We start from the raw sequence: 22508 nt of genomic DNA on the forward strand, positions 1-22508 counted from the left end.
TCACTTCCAATTACAATGACCTCTCTGCAACTCTGCCTCCCCAGTTTGGCTTTTGAAGCCCTAGCACCAAGCCCAGCGCCTAGCTCTCAGGAAATGTTCTCTGAATATATGAATGGATGAATGAACTAATCAACCAAGGATGACGCTCAAATGGTCAAGAAGCCTCAAGAACATGGGATGTGCCTGCTAGAAGTACAATTCTCTCAGTAGGTACGCAGTTGACACTACACCTGCAAAAACAGTACTGCCAAAGGAGCGTGGTCATGTTTGATTAACCAAAGTACCCAGTACTGGTTGGTTATATTAGCTTAACCTTCTATGGCATGCAGTTTACACGGCCTATGGGGGCAAAATTTAATAGCCACTATATCAGTTCAAGGAAATAATAATGATGCTGCTGCTGACGGTAAGGAAACAACCAGGAAGGGGCGCTACAGGTTAACTCACCATTTATGAGTAGCGGTAAGAGTAGGTTTTAATGTTTAAGAGAGAGAGAGAGAGAGAGAGCGCACGCACAAGTTGGGGAGGGGAAGAGAGAAAGGGAGACACAGAATCTGAAGCAGGCTCCAGGCTCCAGCTGTCAGCACAGAGCCCAATGTGAGGCTTGAACCCACAAACCACAAGATCATGACCTGAGCTGAAGTCAGACATTTAACCAACTGAGCCACCCAGGCACCCCAAGAGTAGGGGTTTTTTTGTTTGTTTTTCTGGTGGTGGCCTTGTTCTGGGGTTGGACAGGGACTTCACAGGTGTTCATTATTCTATTAAAAATACTAAACCACATGTCTTCAACTAAAGATTATGATCAATGATCAATAAAATTCTGTGATAAAATAAAATAAGAAATAAAGAGCACAAATCTTCCTACAATGCATAATTCCCAATCTATTACTGTAATTCTCTACCTTTGGATGGCACTTCAACTTAAATAGCGCTCATTGTTCTATTTCATGTAATGATTTAGATTTTTGTCTACAGTTTAATAAAGTCCTTTGTTAATATGGAAAGTGGTAGATAGCACTCTATAACCATAAGTGAGCTGAATATGTGACATAATACTTTAATTACAAGCAGATGTTCTGTTTTAGGGAACACTATAGTCTCAAGACCTATTTGAATCTACACAATAAACTATGTTAAAAATAAATTAATAAATAAAATAGCAGAGTTCTATGATATTCAGACAGAAGGTTTAAAAGGACGTGTGAAAAGCAATTCAATCCTTATTTTCCTTCGTTGGTGAGCAATGCCCTTAGTTGTCATAAAAACTAATCCTGGTTAAAGTTCAATTCAGGGGACAGAATTGAATTAACCAGTGTTCCAACAACAATAACAACAATAAAATGAATAAAACTGAGTGACGACTTTACACTTGCATAAGGCTTTACTATTTCCACAACGCTGGAACCTGTATTTGTTACCAATGCTAGGATCATTCAGCATGCAGTCAGCAGAGCAGAGCACCCAGTGTGAGGTGGGTAAATATTCATTAGTGAGAGTGATCATGTTAATGAAACTATCTACAGTGTTGTACATCATTCACTCAGGTCCCCATATGAAATCTGACCATAAACGCTGCATTTTATGGTCTGCTTAATACTTACCTACAGAGAGCAACATAATTAACAGGAATGAAGTTAGAATTTAAGTAGAGGGAACATTCTACCCTGTGAGGCTATAAATGGTGCCTAAGCAGAGTCAATTAACTCCAGGTCCAGAACTAACCTTGAACCGAAGAGGGCTGTTTTGTTTTAAAGGCAGCGGCAGCAGGGCGGGGTGGGGGGGGGGGGCGGAGAGCTGGGCAGAGATAGGGGAGAGAGAGAATCCCAAGGCTCTGCACCAACAGCACAGAGCCTGACCCAGAGCTTGATCTCAAGAACCACAAGACCATGACCCAATACAAACCCAAGAGTCAGACATTCAACTGAATGAGCCACCCAGGCACTCTGAGGATTTTTAATCATGAAGAAAATGCCATTTTGCTATGTTATTCTAGTGACCTCTGGGTCACAATTTAAATGTGGGCTACAAAGGCTATCGTTCCTGTTGCCTTTACAACTGCTCTAAAGGTGAGTCTCATGGATCGCAACCTGTCACGCACGGACCTTAGAGGAACTGCGACATCACAGAATATGGGTTAAAGAAAGGGCTTTATTGAGGAAAGTGGAGGCTTGCACAGTTAGGCAAGAGGAGAGGAGAGAAGGTGGGGTCACTCTTCGCCCCATAGAGAGTGGCCGGGGCACTCTGCTAGACAAGCACCGTGGCTTACTTGTGCAGTAAAGAAACCCAACCCCCTTTCCTCTGTACCTTTGTTAAGGATATGCAGGAGAAAGTGGCCTTGTTGTAGGAAGTGCAGACAGATTCCTGTTGCTAGGAGGGCTGTGTTTAGATGCTAACTTTATCAGAATTGCCCAAGAAAGCCAGCCACCCATCATCCAGAGATCTTGAGGCCCATGTGGAATTGCAGGCCTTCCTGCCGCGAGAAAAGTCACCCACCCTGTGAGAAGCTGATCTTGGGCACAACATCTCCCCCTGAGACAGGGAAGTCCCCCAGACCAGCTGAATCACTGTCTAGGCAACCCAGAGAAGAGAAGGCATCAAAGGTCGTTTGCAGATACCTATTCCTTGCATCACAGCGTGATCCACAAAAGTCTGTAAAAGACCGAAATAAAATTTTGCTAGCCTGAATCCTTTGCTTCCCTGTGTCTTCTTGACTTGGCCAAATTATAATTCGGCCAACAGGTTGTAGCAGATGCCAAATAAAGCAAGCAATCTGTATCTTCCTATAAGAAGAGGACATCCCTACCCACTTTTCTTTCATTTCCTAGAAATAAGGGTAAATATTTCTCTACAAAGCAATTATAAATCCTTGGCTTCCTTTTATTTTGAAATCCTATTATACCAGTGCCAATTAAAAGAAAAAAGAAAGCTACAGTACAGATCCTGTTTGTAATCAGAGCTCCTGACTCTCACACTGCCTGTCCCCCACTATGTACGAGGCCCTTGGGGTACGTGCCCACCTGGGACTTGGCCTGAGGGTGCTAAGCTCCTGACCCAACCCCCTTTTGCCAACAAAATGTACCTGCTTCAGGCCCCATTCTGTAACAATTAATAGTGATTTGATATGCAGATAAATCAACCCTCTTAAGCTTCTCCATGATCTAGTGTTCAGCACAATGAGTGATTAAGGAATGGTGAGAATTATGGGCACTCAGAGAGGATGTGTTTGTCAGGGAAGGCTTCCATGTTCCTTACTTTCTGCCTGTGGTCCTTTTTACACTTGGCCTCATCTTGGCTTGCTGCCAGACAGGAGGCAGGACTGTAACAGCTGATGAGCCCTCATGGAACATTCTTGAAGTCCTTTGGTTAAGTTCATATTGGCTTTTTGTCCTGAAATACATATTCCAGCTCCTCTGTTTCATATTTTGCTATTATTTATTGTACATGTTATTGCTGCAAACCACTAACTTCCTTAAAGAATGAGGTCTTGTGTAAATAAATTAGTAATAAATGTACACTTCAGGTGTTGCTTCCCAATAGTTTTTGGTGTATGTGAATCTCAAAAATGGGGCTCGAGTCTCAAGTTCTTGTTGCTTAGCTATTAAATACTTAGCTTGCTATTAACAATGCCAAAGCAGTATACAGAACATGGAACGCAAAAATCTCAGCTTGATTCCTGATCCTGCATTTGATTATTTTCCCTAGATTTCCTTTTTCCTCTATTGCTTCTCCATACTGGGGAGGTGTCATTAAAAAAAAGAAATGCAAAAGGTGCACAGGAAATCACCAAAGACCACCATGTCCTTGGCAACCCTTTACGGCCAGGGAAAAACTTTTAAGAAGAAAAGGAAATATCATATCGAAATCATTTATTAACCGATTACTTACCAAGATAAGTATGACTCAAGTCTCATTAACAAACCGACATGGAGCCAATCCTTCCAACTCTTTCATGAGACCTTTTAATATTCCTTAAGGTAAGTTTCCTCAGATCTAAAACAATTGCTTAACCTTGAGTCCAAATCAACAAAATAGTCCCAAGTACTCCCCCAGCCCTCTGGGTGAGGGCCTGACAGCTGGACGTGGGCATGACACAGGAAGTGCAGTGTGTGCTACCTGATGCACCCTGGGGAATGTCTGCAGCCGTGGAGAATCAAGCAGGTACCTGTCTGTGCTTCCTGTGGTCTCCAGGAGCTGGGAACTAGACCAAGTCACACCATGTTTCAACTGCAGCAAAACACAAATGGCAACAGTGCAAGTGCAATACCAGGCAGGAAGCACTTTTTCGACATCAAAAATACTATCCTGAAAACACAGCTAGTAAGTAGTACGCTAGAAGATAAGCCACATACCTTTCTCATAAACAAAACAAAACAAAAAAGTCTCCAAGCTGCCTGCTGATCCAGGTCTTCTGATTCCCTTCTCTACAGTGAGATCCCTTTGTAACATACAGGAATGAAAAACGAGCCAAGAAACAGCCAAATAAATGACACTCCTGTCACTGTTTCCGAACCACTAGAGGACACCATTCAAAACTGCAGCATAAACCCCAGGTCTGCGGCTTGTCAAAATGCTTCCTGGTGCTTTTACTTCTATATTAGTCAGCCTCGGGCTGGTTCAAGATTTGTCATCACAGAATGAGATTCTTTCCTTTTCTTATATATATCAAACTAAGAATTTAAATCCTTTGTGATGCACCTCTCTGAGATCTATAATGATTTTTTTTCTTTCCAAATACTGTGTCACGTTCAATCCTGAAAGCCAGAGGTCACAGGGCATCTTTTCTCATTTTTAAAAACAAATCATCAAAATATTTGAATATTTTAAGTATGATTGTGTGATGAATACATAAATAAATAATAAAAATAATAAATAAATACATACATACATAGACAAACAAACCTAAATAAACCACTTAGATTCCCAATATACTATGGGACTTGACACCAAAATCAAATATCCCACATATACAAAATACCATATGTATAAGAAATCGCCCACCTGCTCCAGAATACGCTCAGATAGATGACCAAAGTCCACCTCCTCCATTACACTCCCTTCACACCCACCATCACCCCCACCCCACACAAACTATCTCCTTCCACACAATTTCCCAGATGGACACACAGGTATCTTTGCAAAATATAGGCTTAATACTACTACCCTAAATAGAATTCAATTATAAAGTCTAATTATAGACATATAATTCTTTCAGATACTTCAAAACAATAAAGAGGATTTTTTATATTACTATAGGCTCAGATTCTGCCAGCATACGGAGTATCTAGCATGTATCACTGTCGTCAGAGTTTCATACTCCCATTAACGTAATTTTTCCTGAAGCAGAAATCAGTTGAGTTCTCTATCATGAATTGCATTTCCAGCTGGGTCAGTGCCTCTGTAGTATGAGTTATCTGGGAGATATCACAGCTACAGCTTTCATGATCAACTTGTAGTGCTTCCCCCAGCTATGGTAAAAATTCACGGAACACGCTTTGTGGATGGTGGGAAATGTTATAGTTATGCTAAGACAGAGATGAAAATTGCATATGAGAAGTAGAAAAAAATATATATATATATGTGTGTACATGCATGTGTGTATTACTCTACCTATAGCCCTCATCTGGCTGTAGGGAAAGCAGGTTTATTTTTCTTTCAAAGAGATCCACATTATGTGATCAGGCTTTGTCTAAATACAAATTGCAAGACAGCCTAGACCTTTTCCTTTTCATTTCCTTGCATATCCTCCCTTGAATAATTTCTGAACTCAACTCCTGATTGTGCCACACGGTGGCTTTGTGACAGTTGACAGGTTACTTAACTTCTCAGAACCTCTCTTGAGAATGGAGATATTAACATCATCTGATTCAGAGAATTGCTATGAGGATGGAGTAAGGGAACATCCATGTATAGTTTGGGTGCTTCTACTCACTTGTGTTAGATAACTTTCCACTCCTGCCTTTGCTCAGGAGTAAGATGATCTGGACCATTATATGAACACCTTTCCTTCAAAGTACAACCTTGAAAAATATCAGCTTTTCATCTCTCTGTCCATCAGTAAATGATACTCTAGACAAACAAAGAATGCACAAACATGAAAACATTCACTTTTAACAACAATAGTAGTGGCATCAAGGGAGTCGCATAATAGACAACACGTTTTAAAGTAAGGAAGTATTTTCCAAGTACTGTATTAACTTACCCTCTTTCCACACACCAAGTTCCCACAGCAGTCAAGAACATTTGAGACCCTGCTAGCTTCATGTTTCCCCTAATGGAGCACTAATTGTTTTCAAATAAATGCCCCTAGTGTGCAAGCTCTCTATGGAGAAAGCAAGTAGATTAAGCAATGGTGAATTTAACCTATCATTCTGATGTCCACAATGTCATGCTGCAGAAAACTCCAGGAAGGACCCAGTTGTAATTAAACATACTTAAAAAACCCAATAAAAATATTTACTATTTGAATTATGAGAGTATCAATCATTAAACACCTCTCTCAAAAAACAAACACAATTCTATCACTTCTCCCCGTAACGATTATATCTTCAATACACATGCACGCACAAATAACATCACACATGCTCACTCCACTCTTGTGATACCAAGTATTTTCTTATGAAAGGGTCTTTAATTTTGTGTTTTCCTTCTTTATTTGCAACCTTTTTTTAGGACTTTAAAATGAGGTGTTTTAACAGCGCCACCTTGTGGTAATGAGCCATTTCAAATTCATCTGCCCACTGGCTCTTCCCCCACCTTTTCTAGCTTCTGTTTTGAGAGTGGTTTTTTCATTTGTATTCATTAATCATTCGTCAACGTTGGTGTTACTGAAGAAGATAGGATTTCGTCAAAACAAAGTAGGCCATTAAAAATACTAACAAAAAAACCATAACGTGAGCAGAACAATAGAACCTGTACACTGAAGAATATGCCACTCTTCAGGGTGAGAAATATAGCTACAAATCAAACAGATTTATTAAGAAAGGAGAGAGAAAGAAATCCCAGATGGGCTTTAAAGGGGAAGCTAACCTGACTTAAAGCACTTTGGCTTGTTTTCTTCTTATATCCACCACATTTTCTGCCCCGTTGCCAATCTGAGAGCCAAGCAGCTTAGAACAGCAAGCAAATGCTTTCCAGCCACAAACAATGGAATATTAAAGCCATTGATATTCTTCTCACAGCAGCAGGAGCCACAGCCAGGTGCTAAAGGAATCAGCTGTTTATGAAGAAATAATCAAATTCCTGCCTTCCTTCCTTCCTCTTCATTTCTGCTTCCTCTCATATAACGACCAACATCCCTTTCCCTAAGGGCCAGAGTGCTACTTGGAGAAAATAATAATAATGTGTGATTTTTTTTTCCCCTAAAACACTTCAACACTAAAAATTTAGACCTCCATTAAGAGCTTTTATGACCAATATCCAGTGTGGCCAACTGATCATCAAAACAGGTAATGCATGTACTTTTCTTTAGTATTAGATCATTAAATCCGTTGAAAAAGTCATCCAGCCTCTGAAAGCCCCTCCTTCAACTTTGAAACAGACCATGATGTGGATCCACCTGATAAAAAATGAGAAGGAGAGATGACTAGAGAATGACAGCCAGAGAATACCCACTCTTGAATCTAACTGAGGGCACCAAGCCTGCTGAAGGAGCTTCGCTGAGCAGAGAGGCCCAAGGGGAAGGTGATCTTATGATTTGAAGGTTGAAGTCAGATGCACGTACCCATGTGCACACACAGGGACACTCATCCAGTCCACTGGCATAATAGGGTTCAAACCCAGCTCCTTGCATCGACTTCTGCAAAGACATTTGTCTTCCAGGGCCTCAAACCTGAGACCAGATCCCAGGGATGGGAAGCACGGGGTATGAGACTCAAAAGCCATGTTGTCAAGGTTTGTGAAAGATAAAACTGAAAGAAGGCAAACTGAGTCTACTGGAGATTTTAGTTGACAGAAATAAATCTTAGCATGGGCAGATGACACATGAGGGTGAAATACTGGAAGGAATCATGTACCTGACTGTGAGGAGGAAAGGATGGCCAGAGCAGCCAAAGAAAGCTCTGAGTGTGCCATTGTAATCACCAAAGCCAAGGTATTATTCCGTGAGTGCAGAGCCCTGGAGGCCTGCCAAAATCAGACATGCATCCTAACTGACCTTTCCAAGTCTGAGTGACTCCCAACCAGACTGAAGACTGTGACTGAGGAGTGAATTCCTTTTCCTTCCTGGTGACCCCACGTTACTTTCCAGTAAGTTCTCCTGTAGTACAATTGTTCCTTTATCTGCACAGGAAGGGTATTCGTGATTCTTTCTGGAAACTGGAGCACCGTGGGTGCCAGGCTCACTGTCTTGGCTGCTGGCTCAGAGTCTGACCATACACAGACCTGGAAGGAAGCCCAATCACATGTGTGCTGTGATGCAACAGCCCAGCTCACCACCAGGCGGGGCGGCGGTTTTAACTCTCCCGGACACATTAGCCTTTTTACGACCAACAAGTAGAAATCACTGTAACACCAATGGTATAAAACAAGGGACAGCAAATGATAGCCCTCAGGCCAAATCAGGCCTGCCATTATGTTTGTAGATAAAGCTTTATTGGAACACGGCATGCTCATTCATTTCAGTATTCTCTATGGCTGCTTCCACACACTCAGTCTTGCTCTGTTTCGCAAAAGTGAATAAACGTTAAAAATTCTTAAAAATTAAAAAAATAAAAGAAAGATCCTCAAGAAAAGGCAGTGTGGTGTACCACAGGACCAGGAGAAGGGGACTCCAAAGGCCTAGGCTGTGTTAGAAATTATTTGGGTCTCCAGCTCTGAGTAACGCTGAGTGTCTCTTCTAAGCTGCAAAGGATACAATAATTCTGTAATTTACCCACTTGGTAATGCACGGGGTTTCAGATGCCAATTTTACTGGTTAATAATTTGCATTTTTCAAAAAAAAAAAAGTATTTTTTCTATTTGTAATCCAAGGATTGTGATATTTAAAACAGGAGGTTGGAATCCATACCTCGTGCTTAAAAAAGAAATACATATGAACACATACACACACACACACACACACACACACACGCGCACGCACACACCAGAGCAAGCAATCCAGCCTACTAGTATTAGCATAGAGTTTCACATCCAAGTTCCTTACGCTGACCTATGGGAAAGGCGTGTGTCTTCCAGGGCCTCTCACTTGCTCAGAGAAAGCTGCTGTGTCTAGGACCTCACCATCTGTAAAGCTGTGATCAAAACATCACTATCAGTTACCACCTAAGACACAGCTGTAGAATTACAGAGAAGTGTTTTTACAAAACTGAACAACTGTCTGAGTCTGTCTCCTGATTGAAGGAAATAAGAATCCCTAACTCACAAAGCATCACATACTTTATAGCACATTTATACAAAACTCAGGGGATGCTATCCTATTTATTTGTATTCCATACCATCTGGCTACTTTATGAGACTTGCAAATAGTCTCCAAACATCGCTCAAGCTAAGAAAAATATAACATAGTGAGGCTGGTTTTAAATCAGGGCTCTGACTTAGTCTGGTTTCCTCAAAAGCAGAGCCTCAGACAAGATCATTTTTTTGGGAAGTGATTCCAAGGTACAGGAGTAAAGAACAAGGCGGATTGAAACAGGGAAGGAGGGGAAGCCAATACATGGAACTTTTATTGAAATAGTCACTGGGATGGGCAACTGAGGCTCCTTCCTCCTGGGATACTTGACCTGTCTTGCAGAATGAGCCCCCAGTGTCTTCCTGAGAAATGCAGGGACTGGGTAATATTTACCCAGCAATTACCACCATTGCCCCATAGGGTTTAGATCACTCTCACTTCCAGTGTGAGCATAGGGTAGAATGAGTGGCCTGGCCTCTGCAAGCAGAAGCATCAGAGAAGCCCTAGGTCAGGAAGCAAGAATTAAGTGGTGCAGGTGAGACAAGGAGTTGATGGGTCACAAGTGCACACACTTGTCACAGCAACGGCTGGAGTCAAAAGTTAGGCTATGAGTACATAAGGAAGGACACTAGAAGTGACCCATATGATATGTAATATGTAATGCTTGAATTTTACTACTCCATCCTCTCAACACACCATCAGTTAGGTTAGCATGATCATTATATTTTTTCATCCAAAATCAGAAGAGTACCTGTCTCATGCTAGACACCTGGAATAAAGAGATAAAGACACTCTCTTTCTCCTCAAGGAGAATTCCATTTTAAAGGTGGATACAACTCTGAAAATAAGCCATTTTAATGCATTCAGAGCAATACCGCCAGTTAATATGCCAACACAGATCTTCCAGCCTCTATTGGATGGGTACCAATGAATGGAGGTCAATACAAGGGAAGTCTTCTTGGGGATTAAGGAGGGTACTTGTGGTGATGAGCAGTGGGTGAAGGATGAAATTGTTGAATCACTATATTGTACACCTGAAACTAGTTTCACCTAGTTTCACCTGAAAATAGTACACTGTATGTTAGCAATACTGGAATTAAAACCATTTTTTTAAATTCTTTTTAATGTTTATTTATTTTTGAGATAGAGAGAGACAGAGCATGAATGGGGGAGGGTCGGAGAGAGAGGGAAACACAGAATCTGAAACAGGCTCCAGGCTCTGAGCTGTCAGCACAGAGCCTGACGCGGGGTTCAAACTCACAGACCGTGAGATCATGACCTGAGCCCAAGTCGGATGCTTAACCGACTGAGCCACCCAGGCGCCCCTAAAACCACTTTTTTTAAAGGGAAGTCTTCCTAAAGAGAGTGATGCCCAAGAGATTTTAAAGGACCAGTAGGAGTTTTCCAGGAAGCAAATAGAGCAAGAGAAAGAATCACCTATGCAGAGTCATGGTAGTTGAAGTCAGAATGAGTGCAGGAAAATACAAGGACCTTAGAAAGGATGAAATGTATATAACATGGGGGAAGATGGTCAGCCATAAAGAAGTAGCAGGGCCCAGACCATGAAACCCTGGGCCCCCTTTTAAGCATCTTGAACTCCATCATTCTACTGACAACAGAGGGAACATGCTAAGATTGTGAAAAAGGAATGGAGTTATTCAATCAGAGGTAACTCTGATAACATCATAGAAGGGAGTATATATCATCTCAAAGGAATTTCAGAGGTAAATTAAACTTTGTGTATCCTGATGATCCCAAGATTAGAATAATTCAGCTTTGTCAAACATGTCAATTCATAGAACACACAATAACCTATTTTCCTGTAAATATACAGAACATTTTTATGGCTAAATTTAACACAAGACTTAATGAAAACCATTGCAACCCTTTATCAAAGCAGAGACTTTTGAGAGAGAGTAGGTGTGTTACTTATTATTTAATGTTCCCAGCACTGTAATGCAGGTCTAGCAATAATATAAATCACTGGTCATTTCCCTGGCCCTTAACTTCTGCAAAGCAACATGAATATTTAGGAAGACTAACACCAGGACTCAGCCCAGAAATGTAGGTTTTTCCCACTACTTGGACAAGAAAATCAGTCAGTTGGGTTTTTTGTTGTTGTTGTTGAAACCATAAACAATGGGTATCTGCTAAACAAAGGTGACTTCCTCCACTTAAATTCAGCAAAACGGTAGCTCTAAAACTCCTTCATGCCTCTGTGTGCCAAATATAAGAGGCAGAGTCCTATCAATGAAGAAGGCAAAAACAGGAAAGTGAACATAAGGGACAGACTCAGAGACCAGAGGAAAAAACTTAAAGGACCAAAGAACTGGCTCCCATCAGTTTCCACATTGCCTAGAAAGAGCAGGTAGCCCACTTCTCCATATGCCAAACCATCACAATAAATGATGTTGATGCTGAGGGGCTAGAAACAGGCCCTGTTTCTAAAGAGGTCTCCAGGAACCATCAGCTGATGTTCAAGCTCCTCCACCCCCGTCCTTTAGCCAAGGCCTTAATGCATTTCAGAGCCATGGCCCACTCGGACAATCTGGTAAGACCTATGGACCCTTTCTTATTTCTATTTTCTAATGTACTCGAAAACATAAAATTATACTGAAACGCAATGACCAAAATATTAAGAACAACATTTGTGATGCACTAATACGTGTGCTTCTCCATCAGCACATTCAATACCAAGATCTAATGGTGGCTCTGGTAACTAGCATGACTTCAGTTTAGTTGATGAGCATGAATGATATTTTGAAATGTCTGTAATACTGGGAGGTGATACGAAATATTGATAATTTCTGTTGGTGACAAACTCTCGTGTGCTGTGTGAGAGCACAAGTGGAATGTGTCATGCTGCGTGGTCCATCGCCTACTAATGATTGATACATACGCTGAAATTTCACTGGAGGCTGACAAAACGACATATGTAATTCACAAATCCCCAGATGAGTCTGCTAACCACACTTCTGAAGGTGTGGCCTCTGTGTTTCAATCCTTTTCCTAGAAAATAAGCAACTCTGATCTCAAAGACTTCCTCAGATCTCCATATGACAAAAGTTGTAATTATTTAATCAAATGATGAAACAGGTATAATAACTAAAAGCTACCACAACTTTAGTTACTTTACCTTTGATAAACTATAGGCCCATCTTCTTGTATTAGATCTAGAACAGTGCCCATATACCCGGATGTACAAGACTGTGTATTTATTCAGGCTACAGACAATGTATTAAGCTCATAAGAATTTACAAAGCTGTGTTTTAACATAACTAATGTCTGTTTTGAAAAATATATAATCTCAAGTATAAGGTATAGACTTTGGCTTCTTTGCATAAACCCTGAACATACTAACTCAGTTCTCTCATCTGTAAAACGGGTGTTAAAATTATACCGACTTCATAAGATGACTGTGAAAAGTGAAGTGAACTAAAGAAGAGTTTTTCTAAACAATGGGTTCTAAATCATTAAGCAAGACATAAAATCCATGAGCGTGTCACAATCAGCATTCTTAAAATGAAATAGAATACAATGGGAAATAGCAAAGTGTATCACATATAGTAAAAGTGTTTTGTGAAAGTTTTATTCCAAATATATAAGTCCTGCTGTACAACATTAATTTTTTAACAGTGAGTCATGAAAGCATTTTTCCCTCCTGCAGAGGGATCAGACGAGCCTTACCATGGCAAGAGGAGGAAGTAAAAATGGGACTCTACAAAAATACAATACAGTTTTATTTAGCTTGCCTCAAAAGACCACTTGATAGATCTTATCTGGTCATAACTCATCATAGGACCTCACACAAGTTATTTCACTTCTCTGGACCTCAGCTTTCTAAAACTTAGGATAATAATAATAGTTACCTCCTAGGTCATTATGAGAATTCAATAAGTTAAATGTGAAAAGTGCTTACCATGCCTGGTACACAGTAAGCACTCAATAAATGTTAACTGGCATTACAGTTGCTAGTATTATTATTATTACTGGACTGAGAATACACAGAACTACAATTCATTTTTCTACTTCCCCACTTAGCTTCAAATGACTTTTCTCTTTTATTGTTATTCCTACAGCGAACAAAAGACTTTTTTAAATCAAAGACTGTGAAAAACTTCATTTTTAGGAAGTCCTTTATACATTACCACCTACATTCTTCTTTTCTCTGAGATCTAAGTTATTTTTCCAGAGTTATTTTTTTTTTTTGTCTTGTGTGGCTGACACAGGGTGTGTGTGTATATAAATGTTCACATCTTAACCATATGCTGACATCTTATCAGGAGACCTGAGGTGCTAATCCCAGCTTTCTGGATGCACTACTTCTTACTTTCACATGGAAAATACCACATGGAATTGATGAGACCCATGCAAAGGGCAACTGAACTTTTCTAACATTTGCAGATATATTGGCCTCTGGACTAAATTTGGGATTTAATATACCACAGGCCAATCCCCTGACAGTGCCTGGTAAGCGCCTGACTGGAAACAGACTTTCTGGATGACTGCTGAGTTTCTAAATCACATTACCCTCTTGTCAGGCCACACAGCAGGTAAACAGCAGAATAATTTAGAACCACAACATCAGGGAAAACACGCACTCCAGAGAGGAATCAGTCTCCCCAAAGCTACATTTCTTCTTTGTCCTCCCCATGCATGGAAGTGTCTTAAAATTGGGAGGCACGCACGATCTGTCCACTGAGAGACCTATCTTGTTCAGGATCGCCAGCCAAGTGTTTGGAGTACCACCCACAAGATATCCCATCCAAATCCCTACGCTCCATGTCTCCTATAAGCCTCCAGAGGTAAACATTTCTGGTCCAAAGTAAATAAATTGCCTACGGGGCTAGGCAGAATCTCATGAGAATAAGTAAGTGCAACCAAAAGCAGAGCCAAGAAAAATGGACAATAGCAGAAAGGGTCTTTCCCAACTTTTCAAAATCAAAATTTTCTAAAATGAAAGTTGACAGACTAGTACAACCAGAATCTATGTACAGACCACACAGATGCAACAATGGTTTATATTTTGGTATTATCTATGTATATATGTATCCATTCAATTGTGTGCGTGTGTGTGTGTGTGTGTGTGTGTGTGTGTGTGTATGTATGTGTGTTGAATCATTTCAAAGTAAGTTCCTGAGGCACCTCAGTAGCTCAGTCAGTTAAACATCTGACTTCAGCTAAGGTCATGATCTCATGGTTTGTGGGTTCAAGTCCCCAGTTACATTCTACACTGACAGTAGGGAACCTCCTTGGGATTCTCTCTCTCCCTCTCTCTCTGGTCCTCCCTGACTCATGCTCTCTCTAAACACACAAACAAACAAACAAACTTGAAAAAAAAAAAAAAAGTTGCTGGTATCATGACAATTCACCCATAACTACGGCCTCTTTTCAGAATGAGGACATTCTCCTACATATTCTCCCATTCTATTGATAGAATAATCACACCTAAGCAAATTAAGAGTAACTCCATGATATCTAATATTAGTCCATATTCCCATCTCCCTCTGCATCCCAAAAATTAAGGCACTGTGGCTGCTATCTGTAGGCCCTTCTAACACACAGCAGTCCTCCTACTTCTTATTTCAAGGACATTGGCTCCTGCTGCCCATGTCTAGCAAGGACAGCAAACTGAACTTTCCATAACACTCAGAGCGGAGGACAAACTCCCAGCTTTGTCCTCCCACCCCGCTAAACCCTCAGTCACTTCTCTGGGGCCACGCTGGTCCCCTTGCTGCTCCCAACGTGCCAACACACCCCATTCGACATCTCGGCCCAGACTCTTCCCTTGGATAGCTCTTCTCCCATATGTCTTAATGGGTGCCCTCCAACTTCCTGCAGGTCTTTGCTCAGTAAAACCTTTCTTAAACATCTTCATTAAAACTCCAAACCACCCTCACCACCGTATTTTTTCTTTCCAGTGTATTTCACCATCCAGCTTTTTACGCATTTTGTTTCGTTTGCTGACTGCTGGTCTCACCACCTGGAATACATGCCCCTCCAAGACAGGGGCTTTGTGTGATATGGTCATTGCTGAACCCCCAGCTCCTATATTAGTGTTGGGTTCTGCTCGATCAACAAATCTTTTATTAAGACCCACTGCTATGCTCCAGACACTGGCAAGGCAGCAGGACCTCAGATGCACTGCTCAAAGCTGACACAGCCTGGCTCTCCAGTCCCTGACGCCCCAGAGCAGTGGTGAACCCACTGCCCAGCATTGAGGACAGCTCTCAGAAGTCAGGTGAGGCCCGGGGGCTTCACAGAGCAATTCCTGAACCCTGTCATTTGCGTGGAGCGAGGGCTGACCATACAGCTGGTTCCTGATGTCCCACTGCTCCCCTCATAGATCCCATGGCTGCTTATGCAGGCCTCTGATGATTCACCTGCGCCTAACAACTCCACAGTGTGTTCCGGTCAGGAAAACTTGCCCAAACCCATGCCCGAAGGACCACTTCACCCGCTCCAGTCACCCATCCTCCCACTTGTCCGCCTTGAGGCCACTGCACTGATCTAAGACACAAACACGGCCAAATCATTACCTCAGCTCAAAATATTCCACTGGCATTCCTCCTTGCCCAGGATAAAATATCAGCACCTGGCCTGATATACACACAAGAGGGTGCTTATTCTGACCACAACATTTGACACCACTATGTTATTTTTAGTAGTTTCTGGAAAATCCATGCTCTTCACACCATGCCCTTATTTATCCTGGTGTCCAGCATGCACCTCTGTGCCCACCCCATCACCACCAGTTTGTGGTCCTAGCAAATGTCTACCCTTCATCTCAAATGCTACCACCTCTTGGAAATTTTTCTGACTCCACAGGTGAACTTGAACACTCTCTTCTGTTTATACTCACCCAGGGCATTTTGTCTAAATAGAAAATCACGTTAACAATGACACCCCACAGTTACTAGTTTCTCTACCTGCTAGGTAGATCTCAGTGCAGGCCTGGAAATCTGTCTGACCCTACGAAAGGGCTTGGGCCTTTGCATCGTCCTATCCAGACAGTCTTTGGCATAATACTAGGTGTTAAATAAATTTGTATGACTTGTTGTAAGTAGCTGTTTTGACCTGGGAAGAGCTATGTTTTCAGGGTCTCAAGAATCAGAGCTAATGACCCTGATCTTCCCCATTCTGGTTTTATGGCTCAGGCCAAGAGTTAATGGTAAATGTCCTCATTGTTTCGGTTTGCTGAAACATTATGTAAACCCAACATCAGGCGGCTGTTTGACTGGCGACAAACAATTCTACATTCCAGAGCATGCTGACCCCAGGCCAGTTTGTTTTGTTTGCTTTTCACTGACAAAGAGGCTCTCATTTACAGTCCTGAAAGCTAAACCACATTGGATGTTCCATCGTGCCCTCCCTCATACACATATGAAATTGTGTGTGTGTGTGTGTGTGAAAGAGAGACAGAAAGCCATGAAATGGGCCTGGCAGCTACGCTTCAAGCTAACTCTTATGCTGTAACCCAAAAGGAGGATTGTCTAAAGCACATGGGATGAGGCATCAGGTCCAAAGGCACCATAGTGGCTTGTCACTAGACTTAGCAGACCACCTGCTTCCAAAATGTTAACAAATATGGACAACATCCTTGCCAGTTCTCCACTCCATTTTATTTCCGTCTCAGAGATATTATCTTTTTCACCCACCTGAGTCCACACAATTATATGTACCTAACATTATGGTCAGGGTCAATAGACAATAAATGGCAGTGTTAGGATTTCTCTAATTTTAGACTAATTTTCCACAACCTAAGAATCTTCTATATTGTGAATATGCTTCTCTCATTTTTAAAAAATGTTTATTTATTTTTGACAGCACCAGCAGGGAGGGGCAGAAAGAGAGGGGGACAGAGGAGAAGCAGCAGGCTCCCTGCTGACAGGACCCAGCCGAGTCGGACAGGGGGCTCAAACTCAGGAACCTATGAGACCATGACCTGAGCCAAAGCCAGACACTCAACCTACTGGGCCACCCAGGTGCCCCTGCTTCTGTCATTTCTATCTACCAGATGTTCACCTAGCTGCAATACCACTTAATGTTATTATTTATAAATTTGCAGCCATCATTCTATCCCATAGAAGAACGGTTCTGCATGGTTCTATGCAGTGACGGAGGGCACAAGGACTCAAAGGCTGCTCACATACTCGTGTTTATACTTTACGGACTTCAGGCTGAAGGTGAGTAGGCATTTCCGGCGGGGTCTTGAGACTCCTTCCCTGGCTGTTAGCATTGTTTTAGTTTGTCTGGTTTGAACCAAAGCCAGCTGAATCTCCTCCAAGTTCCAGTTTTGGTCAGATCTCAGGAGACAGCCTGTCTGGTCATTCAAAAACAAACATCTGCTTGCACATCCACCCCAATCTGATATCAGGCAGATCGCTGATGCCATATCACCCCACCTGTGTCCCTAGTCTGTACTGGAGGGGGAGGGTAATGACATTAGGTGCTGGCATCTCCAGCAAAGTTTGAACTTAGGTAATAAACAAGAGGTCCTGTAAGCAGACAGTGAGGATACAGAGCTGGTTACCCTCTTACACAACCAGCCTCTCCCACCAGGCACCCATGTTGTCTTCTTTTTTCCCCCTGTTTACTCATGGACGTCTCCTCTCATGGCCTGAAAGCACGTCTGATTGTCTGGCATGAATCAGTGAGCACACGATGGGCCTGACCCTGATCAGTTTCCCAAAAAAATAGGAGAGAACAAGAAGAGTCTTCACTCCCAAGGAGTTTATAATCCAGAGGTGTAGACAAAAAATACACCAACATTGAGCATGGAAGAGAGAGATGGGATTACTGTATTGTACACACATAGAAGGGTCTTTTGATCAATAAGTTTTTCTTCAATGAGTGAGATCACCTTCAGAATCACAAGACCTGTCCATAAAGGAAGCAGAGGTGGGGAGATTGGATTCAGTGCTTTAATTAATCCACCTTCAAGATACTTTAAAACATTTTGGAATTCAATTACGGTGACTTCAAATATTTTTACTTTATCCCAATTTGACTTTTTTAGTGGAAAACTCATCAAATTTACCATTTAAAATTTTTGCTTAAATACATAAAAATATGTATTAACATAAGCTATTCACCTCTCAGTCTGTGCCAATCTCTCCATATCTATCTACCTACCTACCTTTCCATGTTTCTCTTCTACCAGGAAACTCAGACAAATTCAAATGACAATGCTTATCTCCAAACACTAATATAACAGAGATATATGGAAATTAATATTATAAACAATTCAGTAAGGAGGTAGGTAGGTGTGGTGGAAAGGGCTTGGGTATCTGAGAAAAAAAAAAGGCATTAATTTGAACCTGCTCCTTTCTCATTATGTGAACTTGGAAAAGAGTAATAATCCTTATCTCACAGGTTTTTATAATGGGGAACATATTAATGTTCGCAAGAGATATAGCACAGTGTTACATACGCTATTTTAAGCTGCCTGGTATATTTTGGGAATTAGATACAAATTATTAAAAACCATAATAACTCCCTGTTTTTAAAAGTTAGTGTTTTCAAAGACACAAGAAAGAGGAAGTGTTGGTGAGGATGTAGAGGGAAAAAAAAGTTGCTCTTGCACTCTCGGTGGGAATGCAAAGTTGAGTAGCCCCTGGGGAAAATAGGATGGAGGTTTCTCAAAAACTTAAAAACAGAAAGGGCACCAGGGTGGCTTAGTCAGTTAAGCGGCCGACTTCGGCTCAGGTCATGATCTCGCGGTCCGTGAGTTCGAGCCCCGCGTCGGACTCTGTGCTGACAGCTCAGAGCTCAGAGCCTGGAGCCTGTCTCAGATTCTGTGTCTCCCTCTCTCTGACCCTCCCCCGTTCATGCTCTGTCTCTCTCTGTCTCTCTCTGTCTCAAAAATAAATAAACGTTAAAAAAAATTTTTTTTTAAACTTAAAAACAGAATTATCATATAATCCAGTAATTCCATTACTGGGTATTTACCCAAAGAATACAAAAACACTAAATCAAAAAGATATATGCACCCCAAGTTTACTGCAGCATTATTTACAATACACAAATTAGGAAAGCAGCCCAGGTGTCCAGTGATAAACGAATGGATAAAGAAGATGTGGGAAGATGGTGGAACAGCATGGAAGCTTTTTGTGGGTCTTGCGTCCATGAAATACAGCCAGACCAACACTAAACCATCCTACACACCTAGAAAACCAACTGGAAGATTAACACAACAATCTGCACAACCTGAACCACAGAATTCAGCAGGTACGTGACACGAAATACTGAACTTGAGGAGCAAGAAGCCCCGAAAGTTAGGAAACCCCTTTTGTGGGCGGAGAGAGGACAGAGACTGGAGAGGGGGGAGCATACAGGAAAAGCACCCCTCCCCAAAAGCAGCTGGAGAGAAAGTGGAAAATTGGAAACAGCCGCAGGGACTAAACTAAAAAGGGAGAAAGAAGAAAGGAGAGGGTTTAAATTCCATTAAGACTGTAAACAAGGGGAGCGCAAAGGCTGCAACTCCGCAGCTCAATACCTGGCGGTGCTCTGGCGGGAAAGGTGAATCCCCAGGAACAGAGTGGCGTCCGGGAGGTTCTCGGGCCACACGGGGAAAAGGGGTTCCACTGCAGGAAGGACATTTGGTAGAGACTGTTGAAGCCACCTGGTCCCAGCAGACCCCGCAAGGCAGCTGGTGCTGGGGCAAGGTTGTTGAGGGTGAAGCCTGGTGCCAGATGTGGGTTGCAATTTTTCATGGTCCCTGAAATGCTGAGGCTACACTGTCTTGCGATTTTTTGGGGGGGTGGGCTGGCACCTGGCCGCAGTCTCGGGGCACCGGCAAAAGCAGGGTCCAGCGGGCGTTCCTGGGTGCAGCCGACATTCGGCCATTGCTCCGTGAGACCCTCCCTCAGACGGGGGGAGCGGGTCAAAGCCACAGTCCTTCGGAAGTAATGGGCCGGGGGAAAACAGCCGCATCTGAGACAAAACTTGGGAGGGAGGTACTGCCTGGGGCCTGGTCACAGAGAATGGAAAACCAGGGAGTGGACGAGAGCTGAAGACGGAGGACTGGTGCACGATTGCTGATCCAGAACAAACGGAGTGACTGGTTGACGCCATTTTTCACCGCTCCCTCGCATGCGCATGCGCACCGAGGAGCATCGCAACAATCCACCCCAGTAGGCTAGCAGCGCCATCTAGGGGAGAGCGGAGCTGTTACACCGAGCCCTGCCCAACTGGGCCAACTTCGCTCTTCAAGAACACAAACCTCACCGCCGGCTTAATTTATGGACTATAAAGAGTCATATGGACTGACCTCTAGGGGAAAAAGAAGCAATTTCAGTCCTACTTCAATCTGTTAGCAGGTTCATCTATTCAATTTTTGTTTTCCTCTTTTTCCTTTTTCTCTTTTACAATTCTTTTCTTTTTCTTGAATACAGAAAGAAAAAACTCATTTTTATTTTCAATTTTTATTAAAAATATCTTTAATTTTTATTACTATATTTTTTACTTTTGTGTAAATTTTTTCAAATTCTACTTTACTTCCGTCATTTTATTTTAGTCTCAGTGTACTCACCTTTTCAAATTTTCAAACAATTCCTTTTTTCTTTCTTTCCCTTTTTCTCTCCTTTTCGTTTCTTTTCTTTTTCTTGAATGCAGAAAGAGAAAAACTTCATTTTTACTTTCAATTTATTTTAAAATTATTTTTATTTAATTTTTATTACTATATTTTTTGCTTTTATGTAAATTTTTTCAAATTCTATCTTACTCTCATCATTTTATTTCAGTCTACTACAGTGTATTCACTTTTTCAAATTTTCAAATGATTTCTTTTTTTGTCTTTTCTTTTTTTATCTTTTTTCTCTTTTTCATTTCTTTTCTTTTTTCTTACATACAGAAAACGGAAAAATTCGTATTTCTTTTTAATTTTTATTAAAAATATTTTTCTATAATTTTTTCTACTATATTCTCTACTTTTGTGTATTTTAGTCTACTTTAGTGTATTCATTTTTTCAAATTCTCAAACGATTTCCTTTTTTTTTCTTCCCCCCCCTTTTTTTGTTTGTTTGTTTCTCTAATCTGTCAAACCACTTTCTACACCCAGACCAAAACACACCTAGGATCTAGCATCATCTATTTGATTTTTGTGTGGGTGTGTTTTTAATTTTTAATTTTAATATTTTTTAATTTTAATTTTTTTATTTTCAATTTTTTTACCTCATTAACCTTTTCTCCCTTCAAAATGACAAAACGAAGGAATTCACCCCAAAAGAAAGAATGCGAAAAAACAACAGCCAGGGATTTAACCAACACAGACACAAGCAAGATGTCTGAACCAGAATTTAGAATCACGATAATAAGAATACTAGCCGGAGTCGAAAATAGATTAGAATCCCTTTCTGCAGAGATAAAAGAAGTAAAAAATAGCCAGAATGAAATTAAAAATGTTATAACTGAGCTGCATTCACGGATGGATGAAGCAGCAGCAAGGATGGACGAGGCAGAATAGAGAATCAGCAATATAGAGGACAAACTTATAGAGAATAACGAAGCAGAGAAAAAGAGGGAGGTTAAGGCAAAAGAGCATGATTTAAGAATTAGAGAAATCAGTGACCCATTAAAAAGGAACAACATGAGAATCATAGGGGTCGCAGAGGAGTAAGACAGAGAAGTAGGGGTAGAAGGGTTATGTGAGCAAATCATAGTGCAAAACTTTCCTAACCTGGGGAAAGACACAGACATCAAAATCCAGGAAGCACAGAGGACCCCCATTAGATTCAACAAAAACCGACCATCAACAAGGCATATCATAGTCAAATTCACAAAATACTCAGGCAAGGAGAGAATCCTGAAAGCAGCAAGGGAAAAAAAGTCCCTAACCTACAAGGGAAGACAGATCAGATTTGCAGCAAACCTATCCACAGAAGCTTGGCAGGCCAGAAAGGAGTGGCAGGATATGCTCAGTGTGCTGAATCAGAAAAATATGCAGCCAAGAATTCTTTATCCAGCAAGGCTGTCATTCAAAATAGAAGGAGAGATACAAAGTTTCCCAGGCAAACAAAAATTAAAGGAGTTTGTGACCCCTAAAACAGCCCTGCAAGAAATATTAAGGGGGACTCTCTGAGGGGAAAAAAGATGAAAATTTATATGTGTATATATGTAT

General features: G+C 41.4%; 1 long non-coding RNA gene across 3 annotated transcripts in view; it reads right to left on the minus strand.

The window, feature by feature from the left end:
- LOC109275062 (uncharacterized) overlaps positions 1-20002 on the minus strand; it is a 342535-nt gene extending 322533 nt beyond the window's left edge. For 2 of the 3 annotated variants that reach the window (XR_002083959.2, XR_002083958.2), the window contains exon 1: positions 8156-8344. This is a non-coding gene — a long non-coding RNA (uncharacterized LOC109275062). Of the gene's footprint in view, positions 1-8155; positions 8345-19886 lie in introns of those variants that run through there. The other variant, XR_008423841.1, reaches the window with a different exon arrangement.
- Between the last annotated feature and the right edge of the window lie 2506 nt (positions 20003-22508).

The sequence above is a fragment of the Panthera pardus genome, unplaced genomic scaffold, assembly GCF_024362965.1.
Source record: "Panthera pardus isolate Hobbes unplaced genomic scaffold, ASM2436296v1 HiC_scaffold_2, whole genome shotgun sequence".
NCBI lineage: Eukaryota > Metazoa > Chordata > Mammalia > Carnivora > Felidae > Panthera > Panthera pardus.